The following is a 13,659-nucleotide window of genomic DNA, read 5'->3' on the forward strand; positions in this document are numbered from 1 at the left end:
GGCTGCACTCACTTTACCAAGGAATTCTGACACTCCATATGATTAGGATGAAATTCTGCAGACTTTGCTAGGCTCACCCAAGATGCCTTCCCTACCAAATTGCAAGGAAAGAAGAGAAAGTATCCTATTTTACAGGCCATCAAAATTCTCCTTTGTGGAGTAGGTATCTGGTGTGTGTGTGTGTGTGTGTGTGTGTGCTTTACTTCCAATCCTTTCTTTCTCCTAGCTGTCAGAAAAGCTGCAGGCATACTTGGAGAAAATTAAAGGTGCCCACAGGCTCAAAAAGGTTGCGGATCCCTAGTCTAGAGTTAAGCTTGGTCGTGTTTGTGTGGTAGTTGTACTTGTACAGACTGCTTAACAACATTCACAGCACCTAAAACGTAAGAGAAGCTGCAGCTGTGTCCTTCCTTTGAGGCACTTCAGTTCTTGCTTGCCAGTGTTCAACACAGACAGCTGTCAGGAATAGGCTTTTAAAATGAATACATGAAACTGCCTTGTACTGGATCATACTCTTGATCCATTAGTCAGTTTTGACTACTGCAATTGAAAGCAACTCTCCAGGGTCTTAGGCGGAGGTCTTTCACATCACTTGCTACCTGATCCTGTTCAAACTGGAATTTGCAGAGGTTGAACTTGGGCTCTAGCACTGAGCCATAGCCCCTCCCCTATCACATAGTCTAAAACATCTCTTTCCCCTCCGTCTGAAAAATTTTGCACATTGAAACATCCAGCCTGAGGAACTGTTCTGGGGAGATTGAAAGATCGCTCACTGTTCTTCTGCATCTTTGTAGCTGACCCTAACAAAAAGTATTATGTGGATTGTGGTCTGTTTTTGATTTTGGACCAGAACAGCTGCTAACAACTTAGTTAATCTCTAAAGTGCTTCTGGACTTCTGTTTGATTTTCCTGCAATGGCTAGTCCTCTGGAATTGGGTGGGTTTTGCAAACCTTCTTTCTATTCACTGTTTGGTTCCTCACGTGAATCAGAGTTGTTGAAGAAGTCTCCACCCTCTGTCTGGCAGCGTGAATCTGAGCACCTACCTGAAGATCTGGTAGACTTCTGGATATGGGCATCCCATGTCACATGCAGATGACATCATGTTTGGAATATTGTGTACAGTTTTGGTCGCTCCAAAAAGGCATCACAGGGCTGAGCAAAGCGCAGAAAGGGGGCAACCAAAATGACGAAGGGGTTTGACAAGGAAAGGATAAGGACTTTGGAAAGTATGATGTGGGGGATGGGGTGGCATGTGACAGAGATTTATAAAACTATGTGGGATGTGGAGAAAGTGGAAGGAGATAAACTTTTCTCCCTCTCCCATAATTCTCTAACTTTAGGGCACTGAACAGGGTCATTCCAGGGACTTTGAATGTCCAAGGAGGCCTCCCCGCAATGGGGAAGCTGGAAAAACTGTGCCCAACCAGGTTGCTAGAAGGCTGGAAGATTACCCACCCACCCTCCCCACACTGCGCCAAGAAGCTGCAACCTGCCTTCTTGTCTCCCACCATGGGCAGGTGAGGGGCAGCGCAGTTAAGGAGGAAGAGAGTTAGTCTGGGGCTGCCCAGTCCCCTGCTGGGGTGATGAAAAGAGGGAGCAGTCTTCCTCCCAGCTGCCCACTAGGTTTGGGTGTGGCTCCCAGGGTAGACCTTGATACTGCAAAGGGCAACTGGGCAGGAGGTGGCTGTGAGGGGCGAGGGGGAATAACAGGGTCAGTGAATGCCCTTCCATCATTGGCTCCTAGGCAATTGCCTAGTAGGCAGCTGCCCCGCTCCTGGCATCCAGTGAAGTTGATGGGCAGGAGATCAAGGACAGACAATAGACCATGTTTCATACACAACACATGTAGTTAAATAATTCACTGCTGCAAGATTAAGAACAGCCTCTGCTTTAGGTGGCCAAAAAAAGGATTCATTCCAAGAGGATTGGTGCACAAGCCAGCTTCCAGGTTCAGAGGCTGTAGGCCTGGGAATGTACCCCATGGCAGTGGGCAACAGCAGAGAAAGACCTTTGCCTTCCCAGGAGCATCTAAGATGCCTCCTGGCTGTGGAAATCGGTGGTGGACCATTTTGCCTTGATTCTACCGGGAGCCCCAATCTCTCCCGGGGCCTGGTTCCTTGTCTGTTGTTGTGCACTGTCTGAGTCGGGACCCCAGGACAGTTTTTGGGAGGGCCCCGTTCTTTTCCAATAGCCCTCCTTTGGCTCATGTTCGACGCGCGCCAACAGGGGGCCGGATGTCCTCAGCTTCAAGGGGCATGGGATGGTCTCGATCCGTGCCGGGCCCTGTGGTTCCAATCCGAATCCGTCTGGCTGGCTGGGTGGGGCTCGTGAGCATCGCTTCTGGAAAGGGGCGGGGGAGGGGTCACCTCCGGCTTTGGGGCCAGCCAGGGCGCGCGCGCGCGTTGCTTGGAGAGCCGCGAGGGCCGGAGGGCAGCCCCGACTCTCTCGTTCAGTGCGTCACGCCGCGGGCCCTGGGCGGTCCCGATCCGCGCTGAGGGGGCGGCGTCTTCGCGCGGGAGGCGGGGAGGGACCGGCTGCCTTGCGCTGGCTGGCTGGCTCGCCCGGGCACCCGCGCGGCTCCTCCGCTGGGCTTTGGCATCCGAGCGCCGGCCATTGTGTGCCCGCAGCCGGGCTCTGCTGCCCCACCGAGGACGCCCGGTAAGGGGGCTGGGGGAGGACAGCCAGCGAGCGGGGCTGGGGGGCTTTTCGCCTTCTTCCGATGGAGAGCTGGCCGGCTGGCCGAGGGACATCGCCTGGCCTGGATCAGGAGCGCCTCTCCCAGCAGGGATGCGCGTCCAGCGGCGGGAGGCGAACGGGTGGCATCTCCGCACTTGCTGCTGCCGTTGCAGCCCCCCCGACCCAAAAGGTTGCGCGGGGACCACCAGGAGCGCCCGCCTTTGTATGCTCGCTAAACGCGCCAGCATGTATGAGACGCCTTGACACACACGTGTGCATGCCTTCCGCGGCGCATTTGGTGCATGCAAATGACAAAACATGCCGGATTCCTGGACCTTTGGGGAAGGGGTGGGTGTGTTCCCGAGATGGAGTAAAAAAGCGGGGGAGGGGGGGGGTCGACTCTCCTTCCTCGCCAGCTGCACTGGAGATGCTCAGTCCGAGGTGTCTGGGAATTTACATGCATGCATGGATATACGTTAATCTGTGTACACGTAGCCTGATCCATTGTGGCATTTCCCTTGGACATTTACAGAAAAGATGGCTTTGGGGTTGAAGGAAGCTGTCGGGTATTGTGTCTTTGTTCTCAAGGATTGTCCCTCTGATTTCATTGATTACTAGTAGGAAACCTTGGCTCTCTTTCCTAAAGCCTTATTCTTAATTGTCGTCCTCAGGCATGTTAATTGTGAGAGCAATAAAATGGAGAAAGAATATTTGTAGGTGCTGAATGAAATGACTATTGGTGCTTCTATCAATAATGATGATGATCATAGTAATCACATTTACTGCTCACTTGACTGTTGATTGCCCTGCAAAAAAAATAAATAGAGAGTTGTTATAAATGTGATTTATTTGACTTTTTTCCTGGCTATGCATGGATGTGAAATATATATCCCCCAACTGCTCAGTTTAAGAACAAAATTCCATTTAGTACCTGATAGCTGATGGATTTTTTTCTTTCAAAAGCTATTTTCCTGGGGAAGGGGGGGTGAGGATGGGGGGGGCACTGGATTTAGCCAGCTGTGGGCTTTGGTTTTTTAAAATTGTTGTACAGAGGCTTAAAAATACAAGGGACTGGAGCCTTGAATTGAGGCAGGCAGTTTCTTGCTGCTGGTGTTGTATTTGTGGTGCCTAAGATGGGGGACACATCTGCTCTGTCTCCTTTCTGCCCCCCTCCCCCTGAAATGAAACTGGAATCTCTTTAAGGATAGAAAAGGGAAAATCTGATGAGATGATGCTGGCCAAGCCCACAGGGCAGGGGCTGCATTTGAGCAATCCAAGGATGGAAGACAGAGATTGTAGATCAGCCCCGACTTAGCAGTGGCAGAAAAGGAAGCTCGTGATTCCAGCACAGAACAATCACATAGCAGGAGATTTAGGACAGGAGGTGCTGCTGTCTGTGGGGGAGCTCACAGCTTTAGCAAAATACCTGGAGCTCCAAATTGGGACAACGTCCACATTGCTTTCCCAGGAAACTGAGTTCTGTTGAAGTTGAACAAAAGTGTCGTTCTGGGATCAGTCCTGAGGTGTGTGAAATAACAATGACTTTGAACATATGCAGAAGGTCTTCCAGTAAATGCCGGCTGGGACATTGGAGCATCGCTTCTGGGTCAGAGAACATAAGAACATAAGAACATAAGAACAAGCCAGCTGGATCAGACCAAAGTCCATCTAGTCCAGCTCTCTGCTACTCGCAGTGGCCCACCAGGTGCCTTTGGGAGCTCACATGTAGGATGTGAACGCAATGGCCTTCTGCGGCTGTTGCTCCCGATCACCTGGTCTGTTAAGGCATTTGCAGTCTCAGATCAAAGAGGATCAAGATTGGTAGCCATAAATCGACTTCTCCTCCATAAATCTGTCCAAGCCCCTTTTAAAGCTATCCAGGTGAGTGGCCATCACCACCTCCTGTGGCAGCATATTCCAAACACCAATCACACGTTGCGTGAAGAAGTGTTTCCTTTTATTAGTCCTAATTCTTCCCCCCAGCATTTTCAATGAATGCCCCCTGGTTCTAGTATTGTGAGAAAGAGAGAAAAATTTCTCTCTGTCAACATTTTCTACCCCATGCATAATTTTGTAGACTTCAATCATATCCCCCCTCAGCCGCCTCCTCTCCAAACTAAAGAGTCCCAAACGCTGCAGCCTCTCCTCATAGGGAAGGTGCTCCAGTCCCTCAATCATCCTTGTTGCCCTTCTCTGCACTTTTTCTATCTCCTCATGATGTGGGTTCCAGCAAGATTTTTTATCTATTTATCATAAAATATATTTACTGAGACATCTATGCCCCACCTTTCCTTGTGATTCAAGGTAGCTCACAATAAGTCTTTTTAAATTTATTTTTATTTATTATTTATATTTATATAGCGCCCTCCCCAAAGGCTCAGGGCGGTATATAAAATCTACTTAAAATCAGAATAAAATAACAGGCCCCAAATCTTTTCCTACTTCCCTTAAAAGATGCTTAGTGTTCACACCCCCTTAAATGCCCTAACAAATGGGCAAGAATTTCAACAAGTCCTGAAGACTTGCAAGGAGGGCGGGCGGTCTCACCTCTTGAAGCGCATTCCACAAATCTGGAGCCACTTTGGAAAAGACCTGGGAGAGCTGACGGATGTAGGTGGGGCTGAGAGAGTTCCAAAGAACTGTGACTAGCCCAAGGTCACCCAGTAGGAATGTAAAACTGCGGAAACATATCTGGTTCACCAGATAAGCCTCTGCCATTCGGGTGGAGGAGGGGGAATCAAACCCAGTTCTCGAGATTAGAATCCACCTGTCTTAACCACTACACCACTTTGGAAAAGACCTGGGAGAGCCGATGGATGGTTCGTTAAAGACCATAACTGGTCCACAAGGACATATGGGAAGAGATGGTCCATTAGCCCTCCCAAAATTAGCCTGGTACTGTGCTCTTTTAATAGCATCTCCAACTGTTTCTCACATCTTTGCAAAGAAGTACACTTTCTATACAGAGGAAAGCACATTTCCTGTGATATCTGTGTGCATTCTTTGCATGTGAGCACACAGAGTCTCTCTTCCTGGCATTTACATCATATTGCTTGGGGAAATCTTTGTAGGACATCTCCAAGCAGAATAAAAGAGGATTGGGTGTTCTCTGCTGGGTTCATAATGTATGAATTTATGGACTTATTTCTATCACACTTTTCCCTCTGCAGAGAGACTCAAAGCAGCTTACAAACAGCTGTGTCAAATAGGCCCTGCACAATAAAAATGTAAACAAATAAAACACTAAGCCCAGCTAAAAAGAACTTAAATTGAATTATGGCTCCCCCTAGGAGCCAGTTTCATATGCAAGAATTGCACCCAATAACCACGTGGTATGCTAAAGAGAACTTAGGAGTATACACAAAGTACCTTTCTGTCATCACAATGAAGCCACAGTCTATCCCTCCAATATACAAGTTGCAGGTATCAAATATACCTGAAAAACATCTCCAAACTCCATTCTTCACTCATACACTTGAAAAAAGAGTCTACCTCTTTGGGTCTGCATGAGCCACTGGTTGGAAAGAGGCAAGCCCTAACAGCACAGAAACAACAGACTGAATGTGGGTCTCTGCATCAGGAATATAGGAGTAGCTCTGCCAGATCAGACCAGTGGTCCATCCAGTTCAGCATCCTGTTTCATGCAGCGGCCAACCAGATGCTGTAGAAGGCCTGTAAGCGTGGCATGCAGGCCAAGACTTCCCCTGTTCATTCCCCAAGCACTGTCATTCAGAGGGCTACTGCCTCTAAGTGTGTGACTAATAGCCATAAGTTCCTCTCTCCCTCCTGAATTTGTGCAGTCACCTTTTAAAGCTGGCTAACACTTTATCCCATGGCTTTGAATTTCAGAAGTTACTTCTGGAGTAAAGACCTACTTCCAGAAATTATTGCCCATCAAATTCATTGGGTGCCCCTAAGTCAGTGATGGCAAACCTTTTCGAGACCGAGTGCCCAAACTGCAACCCAAATCCACTTATTTATCGCAAAGTGCCAACATGGCAATTTAACCTGAATACTGAGGTTTTAGTATAGAAAAAATTGTTGGCTCCAAGGCATGTGTTACTCATGAGTAAGCTTAGTGGTAGTCGGTGGCCTTGCTTTGAATCAACTGTGCAACGCTTCGAATGGGTGAATCACGACCCTAGGAGGGTTTACTCAGAAGCAAGCCCCATTGTCAGCAACCGAGCTTACTCCCAGGTAAAGGATCACGCTTTAGTTCTTCCCCTGAAAATCAGTAGGATTTAACAGCGCTTAACGGGGTTACCTACGCTGCTTCCCCAAAACTAGGTCTTAGGTTTAATGGTAATATTAATCTCCCTGAAATAATCATACACTGAGTTATCACACTTGGCGAATCCTAACTTTGTGCACGCGTGCCCACAGAGAGGGCTCTGAGTTCCACCTCTGGCACCTGTGCCATAGGTTCGCCACCACTGCCCTAAGTTCTAGTGTTGTTGAGTTTTCTCCGTCTACTATGCATAATTTTATAAACCTCCCCAATTGTTGGCTGTTTTTTGAGACCAAGAAGCCTCAAAGCTGTCCTTTGTAAGGAATGCACTCCAAAATCTTGATCATTTTGTTTGTTCTCTTCTGCTCTTGGTTAAATGTCAGGAAGCAGAAAGCAGAAATAAATAGGCAATTCTCACCGAAGGCGGATGAGCAGCGAAGTCCCACAAGGATTACTGTTGTGATGAGGGCTATTTAATATGTTCTTAAATGATCTGGAATTGGGAGTGAACACCAAAGTGGCCATGTTTGACACCAGATTTGTAGTCGTGCCGCGAGGTCAGCGTAAGAACGAGACGAGACGCGGTGATTTCATCTGGTGGAGAGTGACTAACCCGGGGTAGCGCTGGTTTCCGTGTTCAAGGCGACTCTCCAGCTGCGTGCTGGTTCCTTGGCACCTTTATTATGATTCTAGTGGGGCGCAGTAGAAGGGCTGAACGAGGAATTCGGGAGAGCGGGAGAGCCGGGAGACTGAGAGAATCATCATGTGATGCATGATCTCACCTGGTTACTACGCATGGAGAGAACATCAGCTGTCTGGGCTGTCCTCACTAGGGGCAAGACCATTGTCCCTTTGTCAGACACCGGTGGTTGTAAAGCCAGGTAGTTCATGACCTGTGACTCCCTTACGGGGGGGATGAGGGGTGGGGGGAAGCGGTCACGACCAGAGGCCTGCAGGAGGCGCCCGGTGTGCAGTAGCTCTCTGATGCGCTACTGGGTCAGCAGACATCCCTACATCTCCTCCTTTTTTTACATTTTAGAAGGCAGGCCGTAAATGTTAGAGAGGCGATTTAAGAGGCCTTCGTCTCCCTCCATACGTTTGGCCAAAGCCTGGCCGAAGCGTACTTGTGCAACATTAGGGCTGGATCATTGCGTCTGCCAAGGGAAAGTCAAGCTGGGTTTCTTGCCTGCGTTACAGGCCATAAAAGTAGATATGCATCGAACAAGGCAGAGCTCCAATAATAAAGCATACAATCAAAACCAATGCAGAATTGAACAGTAGTACAGTATCTGTGGCAACTCCTTATGCACTTTCATATGAACTTCAACAAATGACAAACAATCATCATGGCAACCGCTTTATTAGAATTGGTGGACTTACATGAGAAGGCACAGAGCCAGAACGACCGAGCATAGTCTTAGTGTTACAGGAAATAAGTCAGGGGATTCTACAAAGGGAAGTTGCAGGAAACATGCTCCCGCTTGGCTAGAGCAGCCCGCGTCGCTCCGACAAAAAATTTGAAGGAAGGGAGGCAACCGTGGCTGTGGGCTTCCGGTGGATTTCCTGAGGCAGGACGATGGTGAAGGCGGCGGCAGCAGAGTTCCGACAGGCGGATGCAACAACAACAAATAACATAACTTCGAAAATTAAAGAATGCAATGACTGCCATGATCAGCTGGGTGACAGTACTCAATAAATCCTTTGGAGGGCGGCTCCAAGGGGCATCAGGTAGATGGAAACAGTAAACATAGCTAAACAATAAAAAGGCTAGGTGATGAAAGGAAAAGGGGGGGCAAGTGTTTCCATGGCTGCATAAATGTCCAATGCGGCTCTATGTTGTTTTGCCACCAAAGCGCTTTAGAGCGATGGTGGTAGAGGTCCATAGTTTCTCAAGAACATAGAGAGAGTTACTGATGAGTCTTTGTAGCATTGCGAAGTTCAGTGACTCTCCACGAAAGCAAGGCTTTCTGAGAGAGGCATGTTCCCGATAACAATCAATTGTGGCTGGAAACAGCTGGAGAGTTCCAAAAGGTTAGCCTATCAGGAGTGTTCCTGGCTGCAACTTCAAACTCAGTTTCAGAGCGCAGAGAGGGAGAGAGAGAATGGCAGCTGTAGATGAGGAGCAGCGACACACAGCGTCAACCTCCCCAGGCCATAGCTGCAGCTCCAGGCAGAAGGGACGAAAGCGTTGAAGCGGCGGCAGCCAGGTACTCCCAGATGTTGGGTCAGGTCCAAAACTCATCAGGGGTGGCGGCCTGCCACCGGCGCAGGAGGCAGCAGAGCGGAGCAGAAAGGATGGTGGCCGCCCGAGTTAGCAGTGATGATGATGATTACAAAGAGAGGCCGGCACAGAGATCCTCGGGCGTCTGAGGTATGCTTGCTGGCGCAGCGGCTCTTGAGGCTTGGCTGGCGGTCGCCTTGACATCCCCCCCCCAGGTCGGCGCCGGGTCTTTGGACCGTCTGGGCGTCGGTGGCGGCTTCCATTAAAGGCGGCACAGGCGGGATCACTCCAGAGAGATTCGTTCCATCTCTGGGATGGGGTTGGTTTCCTCACAAAGCTTCATTCCATGGGCTGGCCTGTCATGGCGTAGTCGGGATCCACAGGAGATCTGTAGGAAGAAGGGACTGAAAACACACCCCTTCCCAGGTTATAGGAGGGGCCGGGGTCCTGCCAGGCTTGAGAGCCGATGGCGGGAGAGGTCAAGATCAGATTTTGTTGGATTTTGAGTGTTTGATATAAAGAGACTATATAAGAAGGCTTATCTTGCAGCCTGGCGTAGGGGTTACTTTTAATGCTGCCTCTGTTGGGGGGCCGCCTACTCCTCTTTCTTTAAGTTGGGTGACAGGAGGGCGGAGGGTGGCGATCCCGATGGAAACTAACTGAAGAGCCGCCATCATCAGGGTCGTTGTGCCAAAGCGAGGAGTCCGAGGAAAAAACCTCGTGGGAGTGAGGGGCTAAGCGGACCCTGAGGGAATTGTGGGTGTGCATGCTTAGTACAACACAAAGAGGGCTTGGATGCTGCTTTTGGGTGATGGGATGCATCCGGGGAGACAAAGTAATCGGTAAGCTGATTAAGTGCAAATTTCACACACAAAGGGGAGGGTCTTTCTTTGCAGGAAAAATGTACTTACCGTGACCTTGGTGGTTAGCGAGAAGGCTGGAATGAGTGCTGGAATTTGTAATGAATTATCTTGGGGAGATGCTGCCTCGCGGGGAGCCGCTCCTTAAGAGGCTGGCCCACCGACAGAGGGCCGGAATAAGTCAGAAACCCGAGGAGAGCAACATTGTTGGAAGCCCAAGCGGTTTTATCGTGAATTTAGTGCGGCAACATCCCCCCCACCTTTAGAGACCTGTCCTAGCAGTGCTGCAATTCCAGGATGAGCCCAGATTTTCTATCCCAGGAGGAGACCAGTCAGCCAATTGGCCCTCCATGCCTTACTAGTTGAAAAATAGAAAGGAAGGAAGGGAAGGAGGAGGAACAGCTCCTGGGGCGGAATTTAGAATTGAATTCAGGAGACAATACAAAGTGTAACAAGAAGAAAAAAAAGGGGAAGGTTTTGGAAATTTGCCTTCCTGTAAAGGGAGACTGCTTGAAGCGGTTTAGGGCTTGCTTCCTACCTTCACTGTGGAGGCTGTGTAAGGTGAGTGTGGCTGAGAGCCCCCAGGCATTGTGACTAGCCAGGTGTTCCCAGCGGAGAGAAAATGTGGGGAGCAGGGAAAATAGCTCCTGGCTCCATATATAAACTTGTGCTAATTCCAATGTGGTATTGTCTTGGGCTCCAAACCTTTCAGGCGGGCACTGCTTTACATAATCAAAAAAGGAGAAAAACTTTAATTGAGGCACAAGAGCATAGCTTAGAAGCAATGGAAAAAATCCCCTCTGCCAGGGAAACTTTAGGGGTCTCTGAGAAGGGAGACAGGACATTATACAGAAATAATACATATATGGGCATACAGAGCACATATAAAGTAATATAGGGGAGGTTGCAGCTCTGATTTGGTCACTTGCTCTCTGGATCTTACAGAGGCGGATTCCTTTACAGGCTGCGACCCTGCTTTCCCTGAGGTACTGACTGATTTTGCTGCCACTGGGGCTTTGTGACTTAGGGCTTTGCACAGGCTCAGGAGGCTATGAGATCTGGTTTGCAGACCTTACACAGCTGGAGAGGGCCAAGGGGGGCTTCTTCTTCTGAAGGACTTGGGCTTAAGGCCATTTGTGCGAGCATCTTCCCCTTTCCATGCCTGTTGTCCTGTGGGTGGCTATGGGGCATTCTGAGGAAGGAGTTCAAGCTTGACAGTCCTCTTGCTTAATGGGAGCGGACTGGGCATAGTGCCAGAATGTTGCGTTCTCTTCCCGTCAGCATTTCTTTCTGTAGCAATTCAGTGTGGACTCTGCAGAGATTTTGAAATCACGTGCCACTCTGGGGCACTGGCTGGGCTATGGTGACTTTGGAAGTAGAAGAAGGGTTAGCAGGCAGGAAGTACTAAGCGTGAGGGGGGGAGCAAACGAGATTTAGATTAACTGAACTTAGATCAGACTTCGAGTGAAAGCATTGGGGCAGGATGATCCCGGATGAACTTGGCAGTTCCTCTTGGGATGTTTGTCCCTTTACCCTGGATGTGGATGGCTCCCTAGTGCGTGGGTCGATGACAACCCCCTGGGATGATGAACAATCCCTGTTCAGCGGCAGAAGCTTTAGCAAGACCAATATGGTCTCCGTGGGGATAGGATCACTACACTGAGCTGGAGCAGAGATCTCATAGGGAGCTCGAGAGGGAAGAGGTTTGAGGTCACGGACCTTGGTTCCCGGGCTGGGGAGATGCCAGTGCGGGCAGCCTCCCAGCCAGACATTAGAGACACCCTGGTCTTGGGCCTCCTGGGGTCTTAAGCCCCTCTGGGGGAGACCCCCCCTCCGTTCAGACTGCTTAGCAGACAGCCTACAATCCCCTTGCAAGGAAGTGTCCTGGCATTTGCAGGTTAAACACACTTTCGTCCAGGGCTGTCTCATGGCAGCGGAGGGCTAAATAGAGAGCTGGCTTGATGGGAAGACCCGATATCCTGGCAAACCTTAAGCATGTCCCCTAGAAGCCCAGTTCAGGGTTCCCTACCTAGACCTGCTGCTACAGGCACTCAGCCCAGGCCGTTCTCTTTGGCAAAGCTTAGAATTCGCCTAAGGCCTCCTGGGTGTCCAACCTGCCTCTTGAGGGCCTCCTGGAGCCTGTTCACAGATTGACATAGGGCTCCACAGGAAGCCTGCGAGGAGCGCTAGAAAACTTTGGGCTGGCCGTCGGTGCTGGGGTTTCAAAAGCATGGCTTGTATTCTAAGAAGCGACTTCATAAGGGTGGCCTCGGCGGAGTTCATTTGTGTGTTGGGGTTGGTAAGCTTACTTGTCATACCAAGCTACTTGGCCCAGTGTAGAGTGCATAGAAGCTGCTCCTCTGCTTATGCACTGCCGTGATTTTCGCCTTCCCAGATCACATACTGTCTGCGGGGTTTAAAAAAGCATCTGGCGAAAGGTGGTTTCCAGTCCTCGGAACCATTAGGTGGTTCCTAGGCGACTACTTCCAACATACCTCTCTCACATAGGGGCTGAGTGATTCTAAATCCCGCATTGCCTTGAAGACTCAGTGAGGAATATATTATAGCTCAGCAGGCGATTTTCGACAATAACCAGCCGAACAATACCATCCTCCCCTGGGGGTATCCGATGAAGTGAGCGGGGACATAAAGCGAGAATATGGTGCTCGTCTTCCGTCAAGGTTTCCTTTTAGCGATTAGTGGATTATCACAGCTCTGCGGTTTTGAAAACCAGCCATTACGATGGCGCCCGGCCAGATATAGCTTCCAGAAAATGAAGTGAACAAAGAGATTAGAAGCTGACGAGCAGCAGAGAAGTGAAGGAGGCAGAAGAACATTAGAGGCAGAAGGAGGACGAAACGTCCAATTTAGAGGATAGAAAATTCAGTGAAATTGAAGTTGAAAGGTCGAAAGGAGGCTGACCTACAGCAAGGGAGCCATAGGTCTGCAGGCTGATAAGCGACATAACAGTGTCTCTCCCGTCAATGGCGACACCTGCCAGTAGCTCTAATGTCACCGAAGTCGCCGATGTTTTCCCAATCCTTAAGATTCAATGTCCCCCCTCCAGGTACCATGGACATTGAGCTTCAATCTCCTCGACCAATTTGCGCAGCTCCCTCTCTTCTGAGGACCCTGCAGCGTTCGCTGCCTTTTGCTTCCTTCGCGTGCTTGTCACCAAGCCCTGCTTTGCAAGCTCCAGCCTCTCACCGGTGTTCCGTCGGACCGAGGGGAGTGTCCCTGGGACTCCGAGTCCTATGAATCACGCCGATCAGCGGTGAGCGATACGAAATGAGTGGTCCCTGGATCGCCCGATCCAGCGGACTTTGGTACCATGACCCCTTTGAAGCGTATTGACAGGGTGGGGATTCGAGAGTTGGTTTCGGCACCAACTTGTGATGCGTGCAGCGAGGTCCAGTAATGAAACGAGCGAAGTGGCGGTGATTTCATCTGGTGGAAGCGCCAGCAACGGGGCCCTTGGTTTCGATGTTCCAGGCGACTCTCCAGTGCTGGTTCCTGGCACCTTTGTATGATTCTAGCGAGGCGTGTAGAAGGAGGCGGGCAGGGGGGGGAATTCCGGAAGCCCGGGAGGCGGGGCGAGATCATCATGATGCATGATCTCACCTGGCTGCCTACGTCTGTGAGAGAGGAGCATCAGCGTCTGGAGCCTGTAATCCTC

General features: G+C 50.0%; 1 protein-coding gene across 1 annotated transcript in view; it reads left to right on the forward strand.

Annotated features, from left to right (window-relative positions):
* The first annotated feature begins 2,471 nt into the window (after window positions 1-2,471).
* Window positions 2,472-13,659, forward strand: part of MACF1 (microtubule actin crosslinking factor 1) — a 364,404-nt gene continuing 353,216 nt past the window's right edge. Inside the window, 1 exon segment of the mRNA XM_048501619.1 lies at window positions 2,472-2,656. The gene's annotated coding sequence lies outside the window, so the exon portion shown is untranslated.

Source organism: Sphaerodactylus townsendi, linkage group LG06 (assembly GCF_021028975.2).
Source record: "Sphaerodactylus townsendi isolate TG3544 linkage group LG06, MPM_Stown_v2.3, whole genome shotgun sequence".
Classification (NCBI taxonomy): Eukaryota; Metazoa; Chordata; class Lepidosauria; order Squamata; family Sphaerodactylidae; genus Sphaerodactylus; species Sphaerodactylus townsendi.